The sequence below is a fragment of the Lathyrus oleraceus genome, chromosome 4 (genome assembly GCF_024323335.1).
Source record: "Lathyrus oleraceus cultivar Zhongwan6 chromosome 4, CAAS_Psat_ZW6_1.0, whole genome shotgun sequence".
Taxonomy (NCBI): domain Eukaryota; kingdom Viridiplantae; phylum Streptophyta; class Magnoliopsida; order Fabales; family Fabaceae; genus Lathyrus; species Lathyrus oleraceus.
In genome coordinates this window covers 295,258,230-295,281,645 of record NC_066582.1, presented here as the reverse complement: position 1 = coordinate 295,281,645, position 23,416 = coordinate 295,258,230, and the positions used below count along the sequence as shown (strand labels likewise).

Sequence of the window (23,416 nt, the reverse complement as noted above, 5' to 3'; positions counted from 1 at the left end):
AGACTCAACTCATTGAACCTTGTCCAAATCCATTCAACTTCGTCTAACTTGACATCCAACAGGACTCTTAGAGAAGGAATCTCCACTTCAACAGGTAGGACTGCTTCCATACCATACACAAGGGAGTAAGGGGTTGCCCCGGTCGATATACGTACTGAAGTACGGTACCCATGCAAGGCAAAGGGTAGCATCTCATGCCAATCTCTGTACGTAACGACCATCTTCTGCACAATCTTCTTTATGTTCTTATTTGCCGCTTCAACAACACCGTTCATCTTAGGGCGGTAAGGGGAAGAATTGTGATGCTGAATGTTGAAGTTCTAGAACAACTCCTTCATCATTTTGTTGTTGAGATTAGGACCATTATCAATAATGATTCTTTTGGGAATCCCATAGAGACAAATGATTTCTTTCTTGATGAATCGGGCAACCACATGTCTGGTGACCTTCGCAAATGACGCTGCTTCGACCCACTTGGTGAAATAGTCGATGGCAACAAGGATGAAGCGATGCCAATTGGAAGCGGTCAGCTTAATCCTTTCAATCATATCGATGCCCCACATAGCGAAAGGCCACGGCGAAGACATCACATTCAAAGGATTCGGCGGCACATGCACCTTATCAGCATAAATCTGGCATTTATGACACTTCCGAGCATATTTGAAACAATAAGATTCCATGGTCATCCAGTAATAACCCGCTCTCAACAATTTCTTAGCCATTGCATATCCGCCGGCATGAGTACCGAAGGAGCCTTCATGAACTTCTTGCATTAACATGTCCGCTTCGTGTCTATCCACGCATCTGAGCAAAACCATGTCAAAGTTTCTCTTATACAACACATCGTCTTTGTTCAAGAAGAAACTGCCTGCCAATCTTCTCAAAGTCTTTCTATCATTGTTGGATGCCCCTGCAGGGTACTCTTGATTCTTCAGAAAGCACTTGATGTCGTGATACCAGGGCTTGTCATCAACTACCAGTTCAGCAGCAAACACATACGCGGCCCTGTCGAGGCGCATCACATCGATCTTGGGAGCATGGTTCCACCGAATCACGTTGATCATGGAGGATAGAGTGGCAAGAGCATCTGTCATCTGGTTCTCATCACGAGGTATGTGATACAACTTTACTGTTATGAAGAAAGTCAATAGTTTTCTCGTGTAATCTCTGTAAGGGACCAGATTGGGCTGGAGAGTGTTCCAATCACCATTCACTTGATTGATCGTCAGAGCTGAATCTCCGAAGATGTCCAAAGTCTTGATTCTCAAATCAATGGCTTGCTCAATACCCAAGATACAGGCTTCATACTCAGCTTCATTATTGGTGCACTCGAAAGTCAGACGAGCGGTGAAAGGCATGTGGGCACCTTTCAGAGTTGTAATGACAGCACCAATTCCACTTCCTCTGGCGTTGACGGCCCCATCAAACATTAAAGTCCACTTTTCGTCTGGATCAGGTCCCTCTTCAACAACTGGCTCTTCACAATCTTTCATCTTGAGGAACATGATGTCTTCATCTGGAAAATCAAACTTCATCGGCTCATAATCTTCAACCGGCTGTTGAGCAAGATAGTCTGACAGAATACTCCCCTTGATGGCTTTCTGGGAAGTATACTGGATGTCGTACTCTGTCAGTACCATTTGCCAACGAGCAACTCTTTCGATGAGAGCTGGCTTCTCAAATATATACTTGACTGGATCCATTTTGGAGATCAGTAAGGTTGTGTGAGACATCATGTATTGTCTTAATCGCTTAGCAGCCCATGCAAGTGCACAACATGTTTTTTCAAGCATTGAGTATCTCGACTCGCAATCTGTGAATTTCTTACTCAGGTAGTAGATGGCATGCTCTTTCCTACTTGTCTCGTCGTGTTGACCGAGAACACAACCCATGGAATTGTCCAGTACTGTCAAATACATAATCAGCGGTCTCCCCGAGACCGGAGGCACAAGGATAGGAGGATTCTGCAAATACTCTTTTATCTTCTCGAACGCCCTTTGACAATCATCATTCCACCTGATAGCCTGATCTTTTCTCAACAATTTGAATATTGGCTCACACGTGATTGTTAGGTGAGAGATGAACCTTGCAATGTAGTTCAACCTCCCTAAGAAACCACGGACTTGTTTCTCCGTTCTTGGCTTAGGCATTTCCTGTATCGCTTTCACTTTGGCCGGATCCACCTCAATCCCTTTTCCGCTAACAACAAAACCCAGTAGTTTTCCAGATCTCACCCCAAAGTACACTTGTTCGGATTAAGCCTCAGCTTGAATTTCCTCAAACGCTCAAACAGTTTCTGCAAATTCACCAAATGTTCTTCTTCTGTCTGAGATTTGGCAATCATATCATCAACATAAACCTCGATTTCATGATGAATCATATCATGGAACAGAGTCACCATCGCTCGTTGATATGTTGCTCCGGCATTTTTCAAACCAAACGGCATCACCTTGTAGCAGAAGGTGCCCCATGGGGTTATGAATGTTGTCTTCTCCATGTCTTCTGGTGCCATCTTAATTTGATTATAGCCAGAAAAGCCATCCATGAAGGAGAATACCGAGAACTGAGCTGTGTTATCCACCAAAACGTCAATGTGAGGTAAGGGGAAATCATCTTTAGGACTAGCCCTGTTCAGATCCCGGTAGTCAACACACATTCATACCTTTCCATCCTTCTTAGATACCGGAACGATATTTGCAACCCATGGCGGATAATTTGTGACTTCTAGAAACCCTGCATCCAATTGTTTTTGCACTTCTTCCTTTATCTTGACAGTCATCTCTGGTCTTGTTCTTCTGAGCTTCTGTTTGACCGGAGGACAACCTTCTTTGAGCGGCAAGCGATGTACCACGATGTTTGTGTCAAGCCCTGGCATGTCCTGATAAGACCAAGCGAAGATGTTAACACACTCTTGCAGCAATTCAATCAACCCCTTCTTCACATTGTCTTCTAAAGCAGCCCTTATCTTGATTTCTCTCTTGGCGCCCTCGGTGCCGAGATTAATCACTTCAACAGACTCTTGATGCGGTTGAGTGACCCTTTCCTCTTGTTTTAATAACCTGGTAAGTTCTTCAGGGAGTTCACAGTCTTCATCACCCTCTTCTTTAGCTTGGAAGATTGGGTTTTCAAAGTCGAAGCGAGCCATAGCAGAACCGTTATCAATAGGATCCGGTGATGTGCATCTGCATGAGTGATGGTATGTGCTTATGAGTGTGAAAAAAAAAGTGGAAATTAAACAAAACATTGCCATTTTTTTTGAAGAACTGCAAAAATAGAAAGACAGGGAACGAAATATTTGAATGCAAAAAGACGTCCTTTATTTATGATAAAAATGCAAGTGTCACATAGATGAGCCCTATAATGAGTCATTACGCCCCGGCGGAACGTAAGACTTGGATATGCATGAATAAACAAAGAAAATTACTCCTCCAGACAAGTGGCTTGGACAATCTCCTCAGAAGACCAATTGTTGAGAACTTCACCCGGGATCCTCGGACGCACCCAGTTATCGATGTCGCAATCACTATCCCCATCTTCATTGTTGACCGCAGAGACTAATTTGACTTCTCCTTCAACCATGTTAACGTTGGCTCCACCATGTTGGGGCATGGGATTATTGACGACATTAGGAGCTGGTGCAAAGTTAACGGCCTTTGAATCAATGAGGTCCTGAACTACGTGCTTAAAAGCTTTGCAGTTCTCAATATTGTGGCCAGGTGCCCCAGAGTGGAAGCTACACCTAGCGTTGGTGTCATAACCCACCGGAAGCCTACCAATGGGAGGAGCCAGAGTGCGCAACTGCACAAGTTGTAGTTGTTGAAGACTAGAAAGCAATTGAGCGTACGACATTGGAAGGGTGTCGAAACGCCGGTCCATCGTCCTTGGCTTCGGTTGATAGGCGGGTCTGTTACCCGGTTGTTGTGGTTGGTACTGAGCTGTTTGACGTTGTGGTTGTTGTTGTTGTAGTGGTGTTGCAGCTAGAATGGTCACAGCCGTAACATACGGTTGCTGATGATAGTTCTGAAAGTTATTCCTCCGGTTATCCCTGTTCTGATAAGAAGATATGGCACTTGCATCCCCTTATCTCCTCTTCTGTCCCTGAATGAACGACTTCTTCACCCCTGATGAGGATCCACCTTTACTCTGGGTCTTGTATGTCCTCAGGTAATTCTCCACCCTCTCTCCGGTAGAGACTACATCAGCAAAATTGGAGGCATTGCAACCCACCAGGCGCTCCAAATAAGGTCCTGGCAGAGTGTTCATGAACATGTTAGCCATTTCCTTCTCCAACATAGGAGGTTGAACACGGGAAGCTGTTTCTCTCCAGCGTTGAGCGTATTCTCTGAAGCACTCATTGCTTTTAAGAGACAGATTTTGAAGTTGAGTTCTGTCCGGAGCCATGTCTGCATTATACTGATACTGCTTCACGAAAGCCTCAGCCAAATCCCTCCAGCAATGGATGTGGGCTCTGTCCAGCCTCATATACCATTCCAGGGATGCCCCAGCTAGGTTGTCCTGGAAAAAGTACATAAGCAACTTTTCGTCATCGGAGTATGCAACCATTTTACGGAAATAGGCTTGCACATGGGTCTTCGGGCAAGAGTTGCCATTGTATTTGTCAAATATCGGGACCTTGAATTTCGGTGGCACTCTCACACCTGGGACCAGCCCCAAGTCAGCAACATCTACTCCCAGAGGATTCTGTCCTTCCACTGCCTTCAACCTCTCTTCCAATCTTCTAAACATGGGGTCCACACCATGACCCATACCAAAGTCTTCCTGCAGCAGGGGGAACTGATCGTCCTGATCATCATGAACGGGCTGTTGACCGGAGGTGACATGTAGGATTGGGATAGGCCCCGGTCCATTGGGTCCATTAGCCTCTCCAGCTGGAGGATCAGTCACCGTCTCTAGTTGAGCAGGGGGATTCCTCTGTATCATCTGCCTGAGCTCTTGCTGTCCCTGAGCCACCCCTTGAACCACATCCATGAATTGATTCATGCGGATTTTCATCTCGACGAACTCTGCCTGTAGGCTTTCCATTACTCTCTGTTGGTTTCTGCGGGTATCGTACCGGTGAATGCCTGGGTCAGCTATCTTGCTGATTGAACACCAAACAAACTGAGAACACTGTGGCGGTACCTGTTATGCAAGACATGCTAATGAATATGTAAATGCAATGACATGTTTATCAATTCCAAAGGTATTCTACCCCCTTGATTCCAGTCTCTCAATAGATAAACGATGTAAAAAAAAAGAAGACTAAGTCGTTGATGAGAACCAAGAAAATTCTGACTAGAATCAAGTAGAAGATATAAACCCCACAGAAATGGATAAACATGTGTGAATGATTATGAATGCAAAATGATGTGATGCAAAATGATGTGAATGCAGTGCAGTGGCATGGGAATCAGGATCGCTGTATTTGCTTGAACATCTGTCAGGTTGCACTGTCTAGAGAGAAATTAAGAGCACACCAAACAAAGGTCATAGGATGGATCATGTTATCCTTAATATCAACCACCCATTTTGGTGGATTATGGTTTACACCTTATCAACACCCAAGTTTCATTGATATTAAGGATACCTGATCGGATCAACCATGAATCAAAGGTTTGTTGCAAGTCACGAGCATGGAGTTTAGGTTAAGAACCACCCAAAAGGAGTGTACTAAGGTTTAAACCTGCCAAACATGTTCTACAAAAAGGTTTCCATAGTCATAATCCCATCTTTCGGATATTATCGGAGGAACGACTACTCGTATTCCAAAAATATTCTCAAGAGAGACTCTTATGAGTGTAGTATCGCGTAACAATCGTATCAAATCTTACACTTGAACGAATTTTGCACTACGCCCTACGAATAGGCCAAGATGAGTTTGGTAAACTAAGGTCCTCGGCTTCTAAGGTCTATATTGGAAAAAGTAATGTCTAACCACAACTTACTTGTGTGACATTATTGATCTCAACATGACCTCCACCAAGTGAATGGGCTTGCAAGTCAACTTGCTAAGGAATAACTCCACACAAGTCGACAAGACTATGCCATTCTCCTATCCTAAGTGCACTCGAGTTCGGGTATAGAACTCATCTCACAAAGATCACCAAGCAGTCATAGCCAGCCAACAGATACAACAATGATATGTACACAATGCAATAAGGTAAAGCAGGTAAATAAATAATTGTACAAAAGCATGAACACCCAATAAACAAACAAACTACAAAAGCTAGGAGGGACTTGCTTAGGGAAACTGGGTCCCCAGCAGAGTCGCCAGCTGTCGCAACCTGAAAAATACAGTGTGCGAAAAAACAACCGGCGAAAGAAAATGATAGAAGAGTCGCCACCGTGCGTTATTTATCCCAAATGAGGGAAAGGAAACGCTCGAAGTAAACCTGAAAAGAGGAAAGGAAAAACAAGGTCTCGCAACCAAATCTTGGGTTCGGGAGTCGGTTATGCGAAGGGAAGGTATTAGCACCCCTACGCATCCGTAGTACTCTACGGGATCCACTTTTGTAGTTCTTGTCTAAAGGGTGTGAGTTTATCTTGTGTTGTTTACTAAAAAAAGGGGTTAAATGAAAATGACTCGCGCGGATGTCGCATCCACTGCATACGTATCTCATCTGAATATGAGAATCAGAGTCTTCGTAGCTCGGCTGACCTATGGGTTGGGGGGATGTGTGCTCGCTAAGACATCGCGTCTTATGCCTACGTATCTCATCTGGAATGAGAATCAGAGCAAGCCGTAGTTCGGCTAACTACGGGGTTATGGATTATGTTTTGGGGCGGACGACGTTACTACGCAATCTACCGGATGCTAGACCTTTGGAGACTTACTCACCTGTAGTAGAAGGAGTAAACGTGTGTTTAGGAGAAGAAAAATCAATGAAGGATTAGGGTTTGGGATGCTCGTGCAAAAAGGCAGTCCTTGACGAAGGAACCGCGCTACCTGCGGGGATACGAACACATACAAAACAAACATGTATAAAGTAAATGTGCCAACAAGGCAATCAGAATAAATCTCCCAAATGGTATCCCACAAGCAAAGTGGAATATCCAGCGAGCTATCCCTGCAAAAGTCATGTGAGCCTTCACAAAAACTCAACAAAAGGGTTAGTGAAAGATAAGGATTAGGAGAAAACATGCTATGACAAACGTAAGTCAGATTAGAGCAAAACAGTATGGTTTTTCATGGATAACAGTATGGTTTCAGAAACCTCAAACCCTGTGGCATACACTTCAGAAATTAAACGATTAAGCATTCAAGGCATTATTTATACATTCATACATAATTATGAACCCGTGGGCAAAAACCTAATGAAATTCATCCATCATACCTCAAACATTCAGAGTATTCAACTTCAAAGCACAAAGGTAATGGGAATAAGGGCAAACCTGATTGGAGAGATCGGTTGAAGTCAAATGGCACGCCTGGATTTGCAAACCAATATTATTGTTTGCTTGAGCTGAAAGTGTGTGAGTCAGAATGAACCTTTCAGAGTTGCCTGGAGGTTGCTCTGAACTCTGTTAGCTCTTCTCTCACTATCTTTTTTCCCAGGGTTCTTCTCTCACAATCTTTTTCCCAGACAGGGTAATGGAAATAGAATGGCCTTTTGTTTCACTGAAACTCTGAATTTATAACTTGATTTTTGTGGACCTGTGGGCTCAAATGAGAGAGGTCCAAGTCCAAGATTTTTTCTTTTATTTATTTATTTATTTATTTTATTATTATTATTATTATTTTATTTTTTTCGTTTTTCGTTTTTCGTTTTTTTTTCAAAACACGTGGGCTTCGCCTAGCGAGCATGACAGCTCATGAACAAACCTTTGCTCCTTCAAGATTAACGTTTTGACTGACGAATAGACCCCTGTTGGAAGTAACTTAAGTCTTTCCCTTGTGTTGACTGATCATCTAAATAGAGCCCACAAAGTGTCCTGGATGATGTTCAAGCTTCTTGGATCCGATTCCGATTGCCATGATGAAATGCAAATGTTAAATGACCTAAAAATGAATGCATGCATGAGGTGTAAAGCGTATGCTTCCAGGAAAAATGAAGGGTAAATTTTGGGGTATTACATTGATGATTGATAACAAGTGTGTAATCAATCTTTCCAAGAATCCAATGCTGCATGGGAGAAGCAAGTATATTGAGACTAACTATCCCTTTCTAAGAAATCAGGTTTATAATTGAGTGCTAGAAGTTATGCATTGTAGCACCCAGAAGCAGCTAGCAGATGTTGTGACAAATGCAATCAAGACTGGTCAATTTCTCCGCTTGAGGAATGGAATTGGTGTTGTTAGTAGTATCACACATTCTTCTCATCTTCTTTTCCATATAGGTCTCGCCTATTCTACTCTAATAAGTTTTCTATTATGTTCTTTCTTTTTATCTTTTATGTTACTATTTTCTCTCATAGGGTTTCAATTTCAACCTTCTTAAATCTCTCATAGTAGTATCACACATTCTTCTCATCTTCTTTTCCATATAAGTCTCGCCTATTCTACTCTAATAAATCTTCTATTATGTTCTTTCTTTTTTATCTTTTATGTTACTATTTTCTCTTCCAATTACGTTTTTTATTGCACTTTTCTTCTCAATCTCGCATCTCTTATGTTCTTTTTTTCATCTTCTCTAATCTCTCATCTCATATGTTTTTTATTTATTTTATTATAATATCTTTGATATTATTTTATGCTACTATTTATATTTGTCTTTTATTTCACTTTTTGTCTAATCTGGTTTTTTGTATATTGAATGAAACGTTTTTGTCTAAATATGATGAATTTTGATGTTATTTAGTAATATATGAATGACTAAACACAAAGTTATGTCGTTATTTATAGGAGTGTATATGGCTCACTAAAAATATTATAAAAAACCGAGCCAACCGAACCAACCCAAACCGCATTGATTTGGTTTGGTTTGGTTTGGTTTTATTTCTAAAAGTCAACCGAACCAAACCGAACCGCGTGCTTTTTTCTCTTGCGGTTCAGATGATTTTTATTGCAAAAACCGCCCAAACCGCACCGCGAACACCCCTACAAAAAGGACATCAACGTGTATTTAATATTCTTACTAACACATGAATCTTTAACCCTTTTCTAAACTATATTTAAGACTTATATCTTGACGAAACTTGGTAAGAAAGGAAGTATCATCTTATTTTGTCCATGTTATATAATTTAGTTTTCTTAATATTCTTTACTAAACTTGAGCATAAAGTACAAATCAAAGTAGTAACCACCTTAAATGTACTTCATTCAAATACAATAATATAGAAATTTAAAGAAGGTACAAAATATCAATCCAAAACAATATTGAAAGCATCCCACACAAACATTAGAAAATAAAAACAAAAACCTAAAGAAGCATTCGAATGAACTAACAAACATTAGAAAAGAAATAAAATACATTCTAGTAAAATAACAAACCAATTGTACAAATGAAAATAACTAGACCACACTTCTGCCAAAAATCAAAGTCTTGATTTTGATAAGCGTTGATTTAACATCTATCATATTGATTCTTGCTTCAGGTGAATGTTCACAACAATTCAGGGCTAAACCAAAAATAGATGACATGTGTGTCAATATCTTATCCATTTGTTGTTCTCCGTTCTGTTGGATTAAATTAGAATCCAAGACTTCCAAAATTGAATTAGGCAATGATCCACTGATCCATGTTTTCAAACTTAGATCTCCAACAAATATATCATCAGTTGGTTTTCTTCTTGTGAAAATTTCCAATAGCATTATCCCATAGCTGTACACATCTCCTCTGATAGAAACAATTCCTTCGGATCCATATTCTGCGTGTGTGTATATATATAGATAGATTTGTTAGGATTAAAAATATAACAAAAGAAAATGCTAAGTAGAAGGGATCAAGAAATGACCTGGTGCAAGGTATCCAATAGTAGCCAAAGTATCTGTATGAGTTTTAGATTGTCCTTCATCCATGAGCTTCGCAATACCGAAATCACTAACATGTGCAACCATATCTTCATCCAGCAACACATTTGTAGGCTTTAGGTCACAATGAACCACTGGTATTGGAGAACCATGATGGAGATATTCCAATGCAGATGCAACATCTATCATTATATTTAACCTTTGCATGAAATTCAAACAATAGTTATTTGAATATAACCATTTGTCCACACTTCCATTTGGCATGAACTCCATCACCAATGATTTGAAATCAAGATTTGAACAACTGCTAATAATCTTAACCAGATTTCGATGTCGTAGATTTCTCATTGCATTGCATTCTGCATCAAAGGTTCTTGATTTTTCCTCTGACTGCAAATCAATTACTTTAACTGCAATCATCTCACCATCGGGAAGCTTTCCGTGATACACAGAGCCAAAGCCACCCCTTCCAAGTAAATTATCCTCATTGAAACCATTTGTTGCTTGCACAAGTTCATAATAAGAAATTCTTCTTGGAGCTCCTAAAGTAGATAAACCCTTTTCAAGATTATTTTCAACCTTTTTCCGTTTATGTTTTAAAAGTATTATGCTTGCAACAACCAAAATGGTTGACAGTACTATGGGAAGTATGCATTTCATTAATAGCTTCTTTGTCGTTGAACTTTTCTTAACATGTTTACCACCACATGGAGGAACTTGTAGGCGAGGATTTCCGCAAAGTGCTTCATTATGCATAAAAGACTGGGATGTGAAATTCTTGAAAGGTCCACATCAAGGAATCTCTCCTTGTAAACTATTGTATGAAAAGTTGATGTTTTGAAGATACAAAAGTGATGTTAAAGATTTTGGAATAACACCAGTTAGCATATTTTGGGATAAGTCCAAGGAGATCAAGCCTACCATGTCACCAAGTAATGTGGGAATTGGCCCATAGAATTGGTTGTGCGCGAAAGAGAGATTCTGCAATGTTTTTAAGAAAGTGATGGTTGTAGGAATTTTGCTTGAAATATGATTTTTTGAAAGATCTAATAATACAATTGCTCTCAAATTCCCAATCTCAGATGGAAGATTACCAATGAAAGCATTAGAGGACAAATTTATCTTTAAGATATCTTTGAGACTCCAAAGAGAGGAAGGGATCTTAGAGGTAAAAATATTATATCCTATGTTTAAAGTTCTAAGAGAAGTCATATTTCCCAAACAAGATGGTAAAGAACTAGAAAGGCTATTATGATCTAGATACAACTCACTCAAACTCTCCATTTCACATAGCTCCTTAATAAATGATCCTTGTAGTCCATTGTAGCGAAGGTTCAATACCTGAAGTTTTTGTAACCCTTTGAATGTACTAGGTATTGGTCCATTTAAATTATTCCCAATCAGAGAAAAACTTAACAAATTGCTCATGTTTCCAATCTCTAAGGGAATATTACCGTCAATTCCGCATGAATCTGCAACAAAGTATTCTGAAGTTATGTTTCCAATTGACCGAGGAAGATTGGGTAATATTTGATTCTCCGATAAGAGTAGATATTCCAAATATCTACAACTTGTCAATGAAGTAAAGAATCCAAGAGAATCATTAATGGTCAAATCATTGTGATCTATAATAAATGTGTTGAGGAACTTCAAATTTTCAAAAGGATGATTGGACAAAGTTCCACTGAAAGAGTTGTAACTCAATTGTAATTCCAGAAGCTTAGAAGCGTTGAATATGCTCACTGGAATATTTCCAACAAAATTGTTATTATTCAAGTGTAGTACTTGAAGTCTAGGAAGATTTGTAATAAATGGTATTATACCGGAGAGATGATTCTGTTCAAGATACAAGAAAATGAGTCTTGACATGTTGAAGAGTCTGAAAGGAATAGAGCCATTAAAGTTGTTGTTTGATAATGCTATAGCCTCAGGTTGATTAAGATAACCAATCTCCTCAGGTATTGGACCTGAAAATGAATAAGAAGTAATGTTGATGAATTATAAAAAAAAAAAATTGAAGTGGGAGCAAATTTGACATCCTCTTTAGGTTTGTGAATTAGAATTAGGATTTAATTGTATCAATAAATTCTTTGTTCATTATGGAGAAACTCCTAGACTTATCCATCCTCTATAATTATAACTTCATTTATTCATTATTTATTAAATTTAGTTAATCTTAATTTGTGTCCTATATGTTAAGAGCCGAATCTTGAACCACAAAACTAGATGTCCTATTATTTTTGTCATAATATTCTTTGTTCCCTAGGACATTAGCTCTCTCTAGATAAAAGCAAAAGAAGTGTATCATCAAATAAAGAAAAACATATATTTTTCTCCAAAAAATTATGTATACGTACTCGGTGGCGGCTACTCAAAGACACCTTTTATTAGGAGACAATAATACTATCAATTAACTACCCAACATCTCCTCTACAAATCATTAGCGCTATTAATTTTTTTTATTGACCAAATAAATTTTAGGTTTAATATTAATGTTTTTGTCTCGTTTGTTAATCACATGGTTGATTTCAATCCCTTAACTTAAAATACTTTTATATTGGTTCTTTAAGTTTTTAAAACGTATCATACCACTCATTTTTGTTTAAATTAATTTAGAGACGATTTTTGAGTTCTTCATCTCTAATTAGATAAAGGATGATATGTTTTGAAGAATTAGTGTGTGGTTGGTTTTATATTGAAAAAAATTGATTTTGAATTATCTGATGTTAAATTGATTTTAATTAAATGTGAGTTGAAGATAAAATTATTTATTTTTAAATAAATTTAACACAAAATTTTAATATAAAAATCATGTTTAAAATATTAAGTTACAAATTTTAGTTATATGCACAATCAATTTAAGAGGCAGAATTAATTTTACTTTATAAGAATGAAACACTTCAAAATCATTTTAAAGAGAAACATGTATGAAGAATTTAATACCTTCAAATAGGGACGTTTGAGGGCGTAGGTATGGATTTGTTAGATTTTATGGTGTTTTGGATGCATAGATGTTGGCAACTTAGATGGACAATATTTTTTTTTTTTGGAAATGACCAGCTCTTTGTTAATCTTGTAATATTTAATAGAAAAGAAGGTTACGTGGAGCACATGGAGCTTAACGGAAGGACATCAGATTTACCGGACAATTGGATAAGGAAAGGCTACGGGAGAAAATAAATATGAAGTTAGGGTTGGAGAATGTTCATACGCAAATGCACTCAAGAAAGAGATCCATAACGCTAACAACACGTTGCACAATAAAGGATCGGAGGGGTATCTCCTTTGGAGCAAATCTTTGCTTCTTAAAAGACAGGGAAGAGGGAGAACTAGCTGAGTTGGTCGAAACAAAAGCTTCGTGGCTGAGTCAATGGTTCAAGGAGATTATGAGGTGGGAGCATAATGATGTGGATCAGGGAAGGGTAACTTGGTCGAGAATCTTTAGAATTCCATGCCATGCATGGAACATTAATTTCTTTGATTTTCTTTCAAAACTTTTTAGTTGTTATATCTGTGTGAATGATTATACTAGAATGCAAACTGAAATGAAGTTCTCAATGTAAGTTTACAATATTAAGGTGGTAGAGGATGCTCTTGGCCCCTTGAGGATTATTCTTATGGCCAAGAAGCACCTCAAATCGAGAACCTCTCTTCAGGTGGGGGTTTCGATGCTTGATTTTAAGGCGGAAAGCAACAGTCAGCAGAACAATAGTTTGGAATTTGGAAAAGTTCCTCTTACGCGGATGGTGTTTGCAATGTTAGGTTGGAATCAAGGGAGCATATAAAGTTAGCGATTGATTTGAAATTAGAAAAGGGTTGGAATTCACTTAGAAATAAAAAAGTCTGAGATGTACATGAGCAACATCTCTAGGAACTTTAAATTTCCAAAAGCATAACTGGGCAAAGTTTTAATTAATGCATCGTTACTTAATTGTAATGCAATGAGGTTAGAAGCATTCAATATACAATTTGAAATCATTTTCAACAAAAAAAAATTTGATTCAAGTGTAGAGATTGCATGCGAGAAAGATTATATTCCGTATTAGATGGAATTTTACCTGAGAGGCGATTTTGTTCAAGCAGCAAGTATTTGAGTGATGATATGTTGAATAATTTTAAAGGAATAGATCCACTAAAATTGTTCTCTAGTAGTATTAGGAACTCAAGTTTGTCAAGATAAGCAATCTCCTCGGGTATTGGACCTGAAAATAAATAAGAAGTAATGATAATGAATTATATAACTTTTTAGTAGTGAATTTAATATGACAGTATCAACTAGGCCACATTAACACTATGAATTAACTATGAAAATTGTTGTTTAAAAAAAGTACATGAATATTTTTCATATAACAATTAAATTACATAAAAGATAAGAATAATAATTAATATAAGAGAAAGAGGAAAACCTGAAAAATTGTTAGAAGATAAATATAAAGTTTCAAGTAAAGATATGTTTGAGATTTCTTTAGGTATGAGGCCGGACATCTTGTTGTCATTAAGAGACAAATTGTTCAATTGATGAAGTCGTCCGATCATTGGTGGAATGGTTCCTTCAAGGGAGTTATGTCCACAATCCAAGTGCTCTAACTTAGACAAGTTGTATATTGATTGAGGGATAAAACTACTGAAATGGTTAGTGTTGAGATCTAAATGTTGAAGATGAGATAAATCTCCTAAAGCCGGAGGAATTGCTCCAACAAACTCGTTAGTGTCGAAAGATAGAACCTTTAATCGTCGCAACCAACCTATCTCTTTGGGAAGTTGGCCACCAAAACTATTGTTGGAGAGAACAAGTTTAACAAGAAAGGACAAATTCCCTAAATTTGGAGAAAGAGTGCCTCTAAGACCCATGTTTGTGAGATTCAAACTGTTGACTCTATTGTGTTTCTTATCACAACTGACACCAACCCAGTTGCATACAGAATAGGAGGTAGACCAATTATTAGCCAACATACCATATGGGTCTGAAGTAATGAGGGATTTAAATGCTAGAAGAGCAGATTCATCGGTTCTAATATTTTTTATATTTGAAGTTGTGCAAGCAATGAAACAATACAGTGAGAACCAAAAGAGAAAGAGATAAGAGAATAGATTCTTCATTTTGTAGTGTATGATTGAGAGATGAGGCAAGGGACTCGTGAGGATATTATATTAAGGTTTTAAAAATAATTTTTATAGTGTTATATATTTTTGTGTAAAAAAAATTTACAAAAAAAATTTTCATAAAAATTTTAAATAAAAATTTGGTTTAAATAATTATTCTTAAAATATTATTTTAAATATTTCATAATTTTATCGAAACTTTGTTTGAATATCAAATTTAATAGAAAAGAAAGTTTTGTGGAGCACATGGAACTTAACAGAAGGGCATCAGAGTCACCAGACAAATACAAAGGAAAAGTAAGATATGTTTTCATTGGATAAGGAAAGACTACGGGAGAAAATAAATTTGAAGGTACTCGACGTGGAAACACTCATCATGCCGGCTCCATAATAATGAAAGAAGTTGAAAATAGTTGAGAGCGTATTAATTAAAGGGTTGAAAAACATACATTTAATAGCCTTTGCGAATTTCACCATACACCTCCTATTAATACTTCAATCCTCTAATTTCACCTCTACGCTGTCCTTAAATAAATATTTAGATGAGTTGATTTTAATAATAAAATTAGTATCATTTATTAAAATATCCTTATTTATTATAATTAATAGAGTAATTAAAAAAAAGTAAAAATTTATAAATAGGGATTTAAATAATAAATATTGTATTGGTTTTCTAAAAATACATTTATTTTAAGACATGAAAAGTCCAAATAAAATATTTTTTATAAGACCAAAAGAGTAGTATTTTTAATTTAATATCTTTTGCGAATTTTACTATTTGTAAAAGAATTTCGTGTTACCGAAATTTTATGTGATGTATATAAATTTTTATCGGATTTTTTTAAAAGTGGGTGTAAAAAGCATATTTTTTACTTCTGTATTTTATAAAAAAACAGGTGTGAAATCATATAGTATTTCAGAAAACTATGATTTTATATCCTATCTTTGAAAAATCCATTAAAACATCAAACTTTTTTACATTAGATTTTTCAATTATACAGTATAAAATCATAATTTCCTAGAAAAACTATGAGTTTTATCGGTTTTTTCAAATATGCCTAAATATTACCGTCTATATCGGATTTTTCAAAAAATTCAATAGTGTTAAATTTTTTTCTTATAAAAAATGAATTATCAAATTTTTCAAAAGCCCATAAAATTATCAAAGATATCGGATGTATCGAAAAATCCGGAACGAGTTTAATTCGTTTTTCTAAAAAAAACTAGTAAAAATTATACCAGACTTTTGGTATACACTATCAGATTTTTCGAATTTTACCGCAATTTCATTGGTTCTATCAAATTATTTGTTCCAATATTTTGATAAAATTTTGACAAAGACAACATAGATATTATTAAAATATAGCGGTGTGCCATATATAATCAAGGGGGTGGCAAGAAAAACACCTCTTAATTTTGTATTAAAAGTTGAAACTGAGTAAATCAATTTTAGCAAAAAGATTTATTATTATGAGATCAAGATGGTAGATTTGTATTGCTTGGAAACAACAAAGTATGAGATTGAAAAGTTCACCGAAGTGAACGATTTCGGTCTATGATTCTTGAAGATGGAAGTATTACTGGTTCAACAGGATTGTTTAAAAGCGTTGAAGGGAGACACAGCCATGAACGTTGTGTTAAAGGATAAAGAAAACAATAAGAACGCAATAAAATTGGTTATAAACTGTTATTCTTTATTTTCTCTTTGAGACAACATTACAAGTGTTACAGAATAGCAAATAATCCCTCTCGTCCTAATTAGGATTTGCGTTATACAATAATGAGAGATTAATATGTTATTTATAAGAAAACTAACATATTAAACTAAGAGTCTTTTACACACAGACCCATTACACAAGCTAACTTAGAGAATAAAGTAACTTAAACAATTGAGCATAAAAAACATGTCAAATTCGACATGCTAACAATCCTAGCATACTTCGACTACAACATTTGAAGAAACTTCGACAACATGCTAATGATCCGGTCGAACTAAGAAGTTACCCTTCGATCTTACTGAAGTTCAATCTAATATCTCACAAATCTTCATCTTTGAGGAAAAACTCTATAACATCAAAAGAACAAACTAGATTTCTCCATGTCGTTTTATCAATTGCATACAGTGGTTATCATGGAGAGACTTCATTTCATCATCCATGGCCTTCGGCCATTCAGTCTTATTTCGACTCCTCATAACTTCCTTATAGTCTCTAGGTTTTTCATCTAGAACCTCACTTGCAAAGATTAAGACATAAGCTATGAGATCTGCATATCCAAATCTTTGAGATGGCTTGATGACTCTTCTCGACCTATCTCTTGCCAATAGGTAGTACTCGACAGTTTTCTTATAACTTCCTTATATGTAATTCTTTAATAAATTTTTTTTTTGTAATTTAAATATAGTATCTTTTATCTTTAGAAAGTGTTGCTTTTCTGTAAAAGTGTGTTATGTAATTATTTAATAAAAATAATTTTGTAATTTAAATATAGTATCTTATCGTGTTATGTTTAAAAAGTGTTGCTTTTCTGTATAAAATGTGTCTAAATATCATATTTTTGTAAGTGCGTTGAATTTCAATTTCTTCAAAAATTAAAGTGATAAGGCCCGTGTTTATCGATTTCTATCTAACTATGTGCCAACTAGAGCCCTGTCCTTCTTAGTGACTAACTATAATGATGAAAAGTCAATTAATCTATTTGTTTCATAATAATTGATATAATTGACTTATTCATTCTAAATTGCTAAGAAATTGTTATGATTATCCTTTTTAGTCTTTTACTTTCTGGCAAGGTATTTAATCATGTCATCTCTATAACAATGAAATTCTATTAATTTCCTTGTTTCTTAATAATTTATATAATTGATTGATTCATTCAGATTAATAAACAAATATATTTATTATTTTTTCTATTGTATATCAAGTATTTATCTTTATTATAAATTAAATTAAATTAAAATATATTTAATTTGAAGGAAGGGAAGAAGCATTAATAGGTGGGTTGAAAAAACACATCTAATATTATATTTAAAATTGAAATGAGTGTATCATCTTTTGCAAACGGATTATTTATTTTCTGAACGACGGAATATAAAGCAAAATTAATTAAATTCTTAATTCAAACTGATATAATATATGTTATTTGAAAATGGAAATGTAATTCTTTATTCATAAAAAAATTAATCATTTTTTTAAAATTATAATTTATAATTTTTTAAAGTATAATTTATAAGTATCAGAAACTTAATTACATTACTAAGTTATATGAAATACAAAATAAATGTTGATAGGGTTTGGATTTAATATCCTTGAGTTCATATCAAGGTAATTAAAATTAGATCAGAAATTAAATCGGTTTACCTATGGTTCAAAGTTTTAATGTTAGATTGGAGTTGGACCTCATCGAACAGGTTATAGGTAAATAAATATTTATTACTTATATAATATTAATAATGCACGTTAGATTGGAGTTGGACCTCATCGAACAGGTTATATAGGTAAATAAATATTTATTACTTATATAATATTAATAATGCACGAGAATAACTATATTTTTAAAATGGTATGCAAAATTTATTATTAATTTCATAATAATTAATACTTAATAGTTTTTATTTAAATTTGTATAGCTTTTAATATATTTAAAATTCAATTTTTATTATTTGAAAATATTTAAAAATTATCAATAAAATAACACAAAAGTATTTAAAAAATTTTGAACCTCTTTTTATTTTCAAAAAATATAATTTATAAAACTTTAACAAGAAGTTAATCAAAATTTAAAATTAAAAGTAATGAATTATAGGTTAGGTAGACTTAAAACTTCCATTTATAAATTAATAATCTAATATATATTATGTATTAATTTAGAAAATTCATTTTCATTCATCAAAAGAATAAAGAACAAGAGAGTCCTTTTTATTTTAGTTTTCTATTTGGTTTTTCGCCATTATTGTGTACAAGAGTGATTTGAGAAGAAAAATAAAATAAAATAAAGTAATATTTTGATTCAAAATAAAGTCCTTTATATTATTTTTTATAAGTGAAAAGCAAAATGATACAATGAAAAACAGAAAACAGAATTTGAGATCTAAAATCTCTCTCTGCAGTTTTTGAGATTGAAGTTTCAATAGTAAAAGGAAACAAATAAAATTTCATTTGAGAGACAAACCTTTAAATGTTGTGGTTGAATTTGGTTTAATGTTGAACTTTCGTCACTTCCAAACAAGACTTTTCCATGCAAGACCCCATCCATCTTTAAATATCATGGTTAAATGTCCCAAGCTACTGAAATAATAAGACTTAGCTTTCAATCTTAAAAGGGAACATTAAAGGCACTGCTATGCTATATTGACATTTTTGTTTGGAAAATAAGTTGCGAGGAACACATCAACAAATAAACAAAATTGTATTAGACGTGTAGAAAAACTCACAGATGTGTTTATTTTAGATTGGCTGGATGTCTCGTATGACTAATTTCCTATCTGGTTGTCCCTCTTCACTTTGTATGTGGTTCATATCATAAGCATTTGTATAGTATTTTAGGGTCAAAATTTGGGTTTTATGTATTTAAGTCTCTTCAATCTCGTAGAGACGAAAATAGGGCCAAAAGTCAAAGGTTCTTGTGTTTATTTACACGTCTTCTTCAACAAATTACTTCAAACTTTGAGCAATCTAATCAAAAGACATTCAAGAAAACCTTATTTTGAGTTCATATGATCATCCATGTACCTTGAAATGCAAGAAAAATCCAAGTTGCACAAGTTTATTTCAAGAGGTTTGACCATAAAGTCAATATTTGAAGTCAAAGTTTAAAGAATCACAACTTCTTCAATTCTCAATATTTTTTAATGCTTCTTTTCGAATATGACTCTTCTCGACATCCTCTACAACTTCTCTTTACATGACAAGATCCAATTGTGCTTGGAGAATCATCAAAAGTCTGGAGATATTATAGGTCATATGTGGACTTAGTAAAATTTGACCTATTTTCAACTGACTTTTTTCTCAACTTTCAAGGATTATAACTTCTTCAATTTTGAACGTTTAAGGCTGATTCTTTTTGCAGAATATCATTTGAGATGCCATCTACAATTTTTCTTTAAGAATCAAAGTCAAATTAAACTTGTAATGCCATGGAGTTCTTTGAAACATTATAGATCATTTTTAGCCACTTAGAATTTCGAATTTTCTAAGTTACATTACTAGATTTTCGTGCCAACTTCAACATGCCATAAATTTATGCTCAAGCATCAAAATACAACATTTCTTGACACATTGTAATCTTTGATATGATGTCAACACATTGGAAGAAGAATGAGATCAAAAAGGCTCCTGACAAAGATTCCTCATTGAGTTGAACATGGTGACTTGAAATTGAAGAAGTCACCATGATCCGAATTTTGAACTTCACTAATCTTAATGGAAAGTCAAATTACCACGTGTTTTGGATCTAAACATGTTTAACCAAGTCTCCAGAAGTTAATTGACTCTTAACGCACATCATTTGGCTAAGTTTCTATGGATGGCAAGTCAAACTTTCCACACATTCTGATCAAATTTGTTTTGCACGAATTGAGCGTCATTCCACACGTATTTGGATCCCAACACATTCCCTATAAATAGAGCAATATATTGCATTCATTTCCAAGCTTTTGAGAGCTAAGAAATCTCTGCTTCACTCTGAATTTTTTTCATAAAATTGAACTATCGCGTTTTGAATTCCAACTTGCTACAATTCAATTTATTGACTTCATTAGCATCTCCGATCTTCTTCGAAGATTTTGAAACAATTCACAATCTCTAAGACCGTCTGAAGTTCCCTGACCAGATCGAGCTTCATCAACTTCTGATCATCATTTGGACAAGGTAGTTATGAGCATCATTTGAACTCAAGTTAGTTACCACAATGTAGTTCTTCACTCTCTGATGCTTTCCCCTAACTTATCTGGGGTTGATTGATCGTGTTCATCATTTAATTTAATTTTTTGTGGCTTGTTTGCTTCTGAAACTTCTCTGAAATTCTCCATGCTCAGTTTAGATAAATGAATTTTGAGCATAAGGTCGAATTCGTGATGAGGAGGAGATCACATTGGTGTTAGTCTTATATTTTGAATTTACCAAACGATAAAACTCCGGTGAGGGATCATTGGGAAAGATGACTGGAGTATTTCAGGTCATCTGAGTTTGACCATACACGTTGGCAATTTGAAATGTTCTAATTGGTCCGTTTTGAATTAGATTTCGTGTTTAATTTTTCTAATTTCCATCGTGCGCCATAGGCAGAGGATTGTTGGATTTGCCACGTCAATTAATGAGTCTAGATCCAATGCTCCGTGTTTTTTCTTATTTTATTTATTTTTCTTTTTCATTTTAAATTGGTTTTTCTTTTAAAATTCATAGAAAAGTCATTTTGCATCCAAAAAATACCAAAATAATTTCTAAAAACTAATTTTATTTTTCTTCATCTGATTTTTATTTTTCAATATTTTGTTTTCTTGATTTTCTATATTTTTTTTATGGATTTTCTCTTTTTTCTTTTGTTTTGATTGGTTTAAAAATACTTTTATACATTTTAAAATTCTGAAAAATTTATTGTATTCTTCTTATTTTATTTCCAACCTTCCATAATTTTCTTGGCCATTTATTTGGTGTTTTGAAGGGCTTTATGGATTTTCTCTTTTATTTCCCTTTTCAAATTCATTTTAAAAATATTTTTAATGCATTTTATTTTATCCTTTTGCATTTTATGCTTGTTTGACCTTTGTTGATTTCTGTTGGTCTTGGATCTTAGTTGATTTGATCATGCGTCTCATCAAACTCAATAGATCTTGGATGTTTATGGGGTGATAACCCTAATCCACCAAAATGGATGATTGATTTTGATGATGACTTGATTAAGCCATTTGATCTAATTTGGGTGTGATCTCTCTTGTCTTCTTCTTGTTCATCTCTTTCTTTTCCTCTTGATCAATTGGATGGTTTGTGTCTATCTTGTTCATGAAGTATGGATTGGTACTTGATGAACTTTCATCATTTCAAATCTACCTCCTAATTGATCATGGATCATTTAAGGTACTTTGGATTGATGTATAAGTTTGTCCTAAGTACTATGAAGTATTGATTGATGTAATAGACCACTCTCTCAGTCTTTGTGCTTGATCAATTATCTTTTCTTTTTTGTATGGTATAACCTTAAGAGGATGATTTACATATCATTTCTCTAACATGTATTAACACAAACATTATTATTGACCAGCCTCAAATAGTTGTGACTTCTACATAAGTCCAATTACGATTGCTTAACATAGCGCTAAATTTGTCTTGAAAGAAAGTCATTTTCATAAGTGAGATTGTAAGTCTCCTACTCATCATGGTATTGTGTGAAAGATATTATTTCCTTTTCACTTATGAGAGTCAGTTGCATACTCGTTGATTTTATCCAAGTTGAAACCCTTCTCATAGGTGATGTAAATGTCCATATTTTCATACTTGGTGGGTGAATAGTTGTATATTCTCAAAAAAAATGACAAATCATCTTTCTATTTTTGATTATTAACATCACTTACTAACAATTTATTGTATTAAATTTACTTTAATGTCATTTATCTTATGCTCTTTATTTCTTGCTATTTACTTTATACTTTTATTTTAGCATCTCATATCATGTTTTCTCTTTGTCCACTTGGACATTTGTTTATGCTTATGCTCTTTTTCCTTTGTCCATTTGGGCTTCTTTTTCATTTAAAGACATTGTAGGTGTTTAATTGGCTGCATTGTATGGTAAAACACTAGCTGGATTCTAATGTCTTGACTGATGTCATGACATGCTGTGGAGGTGTTTGTTTGACTGCATTGTATGTTAGAATATCTAGCTATACTCTGATGTCTTGGCTGATGTCATGACATACGTGAGTAGTACTGCAGGTTTAGCTAATACAGGATTTATTGAATGTCAAACTGGATGTTATGACATTCATCCCTGTCAGCAGATACTGAGGAATAGAACAGTTGGTGTTCTGTTATAACTCAGTATTTATTTTCAGTCTGGTTATCAAGGAAATACCAGACCTGGCATAAGGCCTACTGTCTGTAACACCTCAAAATTTGCCCTCCTCTCTTGGGACTAGCTTAGCATATTGCATTTCATTTTTAGGTCATTAGTCATCGCATATTTGCATATCATATGGCAACATCAGGCAAGTCATCCTCCTAGGTCTTGATCAGAAGATAAAGAGGTTAATAGATATTCAAGCTGAGGGTTTTATGAATGGATCACTGACTATCTGAGGGTTGTGCATCAACTAGGGTTTCTTGGTTCCTCAAGGAGGATTGATCATTATCTTTGTTGAAATGGTACATCATCATCATCATGGTCTTGTCATCACCAAGAGACTCATTGTGC

General features: G+C 34.9%; 1 pseudogene; it reads right to left on the bottom strand.

Moving 5' to 3' along the window:
* Positions 1 to 9,233: 9,233 nt before the first annotated feature.
* LOC127075199 (probable LRR receptor-like serine/threonine-protein kinase At3g47570) lies at positions 9,234 to 15,042 on the bottom strand (annotated as a pseudogene).
* Positions 15,043 to 23,416: the final 8,374 nt, after the last annotated feature.